The sequence below is a fragment of the Mandrillus leucophaeus genome, unplaced genomic scaffold, assembly GCF_000951045.1.
Source record: "Mandrillus leucophaeus isolate KB7577 unplaced genomic scaffold, Mleu.le_1.0 Scaffold349, whole genome shotgun sequence".
Taxonomy (NCBI): Eukaryota; Metazoa; Chordata; class Mammalia; order Primates; family Cercopithecidae; genus Mandrillus; species Mandrillus leucophaeus.
In genome coordinates, this window is record NW_012103687.1 from 1,741,553 (window position 1) to 1,744,268 (window position 2,716).

Here is a 2,716-nt window from a genome sequence, read left to right on the forward strand (position 1 = left end):
CCCGGCCCCTGGAAGAATTTTACTGTCTAAGTCTTGCACTTCATTTCACTTTGCTTGCTTATTTATTTATTTATGAATGAATGAATGAGACAAGGTCTCTCTCTTCCACCCAGGCTAAAGTATGGTGATGCAATCATAGTTTACTGCAACCTCGATCTCCCTGGCTCAAGCAATCCTCCCATCTCAGCTTCCCGGGTAGCTGGGACTACAGGCACGTGCTACTGTGCCTGGCTAATTAAAAAATTTTTTTTTGTAGAAACAGAGGTCTTGATATTTTGCTGAGGTTGGTGTGGATATCCTGGGCTCAAAGATCTTTCCACCTCACCCTTTAATAGCCGGGACTACAGGTGTGCCTCAGCAGCGGTCCTCATTTCACTTTGCTTTCCAGGGGCACACCCTTGGCTACTTGCAATGCCCTCAAGCAGCCTTTCCCCAGTCCCTAGAAATAAAGACCCTGTGTCATACACTTTTATACCACCTTGGGCTCCACCTACTGGGTTCAAGCGATTATCCTGCCTCAGCCTCCCAAGTACCTGGGATTACAGGCGTGCACTGCCAAGCCCAGGAAATTTTTGTATTTTACTTTATAAAGAATAGAGACGGGTTTTCACCAAGTTGGCCAGGCTGGTCTCAAACTACTGGGCTCATGTGATCTGCTGCCTCGGCCTCCAAAAGTGCTGGGATTACAGACGTGAGTCACCACGCCCGGCCCAGAAAGGTATTTTTAAAGTTTTATCAGGAGATGTTACTTTAGAACATTTTAATTTGCAAATGATTTTTGGTTTAATTTTGAAACTTGATTGCACTGCGTTGGAATGGGGTGGAAATACAAATATTTCTTACCTGTCGAGGGACTCTTGAGGCTCCCCCTGCCCCGCTTTCTAATCTGGATTGCAAAGGCTGTAAAGACAGTGAAAGGGAGGGCCTGAAATTCAACTGAAAAGGTTCCAAGGAGGGGGCAGTGAAGGAGGAGACGGGAGGGAGAGACAGAGGGAAGAAAGTGAGAGGGGATGGGAGGGAATCAGGACAGACCTTTGACCCCTGGAAACTGATTAAGAAGGAAGTGGGATACTGCTTAGAGAAAGCTGTTGAAGACTCAGTGAGGACCCTGTTTGGACACCTGGAAACTCCTATGGGAACCTAGTCTTCAAGGGCTGTGGGAGTGAGACACACCCTGCCCCCTGGGGCTTCTACTGGAAAGATATCTGCCTTTGAACTTCCTCATCTCTGTTTGAGCTCTGTTGGAACAGACATGTGGACTGCCTCCCACTCCGCACCCCATCCCTTCTGACCCCCAGTAGCTGAGGGCCCAGGCACACTACAGAGAAGGTGGTGGAGTCTGAACCACAGAGAGAGGAGGGAGGACACCCATCACCAGTTGAGTCAACCCAGAAGGCAACCCTCAAGCCCAACCCTCATTCTTTCCTTTGAGTAGCAATTGGAGGAAAGGTTTTGGCAATCAAGCTGGACAGCAACTGAAAATCCAATCAGGATAAACTGCTTCAGACATGTGACTGGAAAATGATTGGGTTATAATGGACTTAAAAGAAGTGGGACCTTCTGATCTGGCCTCAGAAAGGACTTTGAAGAGCAAGCGGCATTGTCCGCCTGCAGAAGCAGTGCTGCTGGTCTCTGGACAAATTTCTCTGGGAGGTGGAGACAAGGAAGCTCCAGCTTCACTTTCCCTCGTGGCCCAGAGTGGAACATACTGAGCTGCACTGGATCATCTGGATGCACACGCAACTTTAGGAACTGGTGAGCTGAGAAATTTGGTATCTTTCATTTTGCCTCTCTAAAACTAGAGTTGGCAAACTTGTTCTGTGAAGGACTAGATGTTAAATATTTTAGGCATTGCGATTCTCTGCTTCAACTACAGTAGTCTTCCTTTATCCAGGGTTTTGCTTTTCGTGCTTTCAGTTACCTGAAGTTCCAAAACATTAATTGGAAAACTCCAGAATTAGGCAATTCATAAGTTTTAAGTCTCCAGCCCTTCTGAGTAGTGTGATAAGCTCTTGAGTCAGCCCTGCCCTGGGATGGTAATCCTCCCTTTGTCCTGAGTCCCCATGCCGTTGTCTGTTTGCGCTCTCTGTACCTTAGTCACTTAGGAGCCATCGCAGTTACCAGAGTGACTGTCCTGGTGGTATCTCAGTGCTTGTGTTCAATTAACCGTTATGGTACTCAATAATGGCCCCAAAGCACAAGGGTAGCCAGGCTGGCGATTCTAATATGCCAGAGAGAAGCTGTACAGTGCTTCCTTTAAGTGAAAATGGGAAAGTTTTTAATGTAATAAGGAAAGAAAACACAATCATATGCTAAGGTTGCCAAGATCTACAGTACATAAAGATATTTTGTCAGCGAGAGACTGCATTCACATACCTTTAATTTAATTAATTTATTTTTTTGAGATGGAGTTTCACTCTTGCTGCCCAGGCTGGAGTGCAGTGGCATGATCTCAGCTCACTGCAACCCCTGCCTCCCGGGTTCAAGTGATTCTTCTGCCTCACTCTCCCAAGTAACTGAGATTACAGACGCTCGCCACTACGCCCAGCTAATTGTTGTATTTTTAGTAGAGACGGGTTTCACCATGTTGGCCAGGCTGGTCTCAAACTCCTGACCTCAGGCAATCCACCCACCTCAGCCTCCCAAAGGCTTACAGGCATGAGCCACCACACCCTGCCTCACATACCTTTTATTACAGTATATTGTTATTTTTTTT

General features: G+C 46.8%; 1 protein-coding gene and 1 gene segment (V, D, J or C); one reads left to right on the plus strand and one right to left on the minus strand.

Moving 5' to 3' along the window:
• The window catches only part of LOC105546086, a 619,418-nt gene that overhangs the window by 451,767 nt on the left and 164,935 nt on the right, over window positions 1-2,716 (minus strand).
• ZNF280A (zinc finger protein 280A) overlaps window positions 1,563-2,716 on the plus strand; it is a 5,667-nt gene continuing 4,513 nt past the window's right edge. Inside the window, exon 1 of the mRNA XM_011989182.1 lies at window positions 1,563-1,755. The gene's annotated coding sequence lies outside the window, so the exon portion shown is untranslated. The remainder of the gene's footprint in view (window positions 1,756-2,716) is intronic.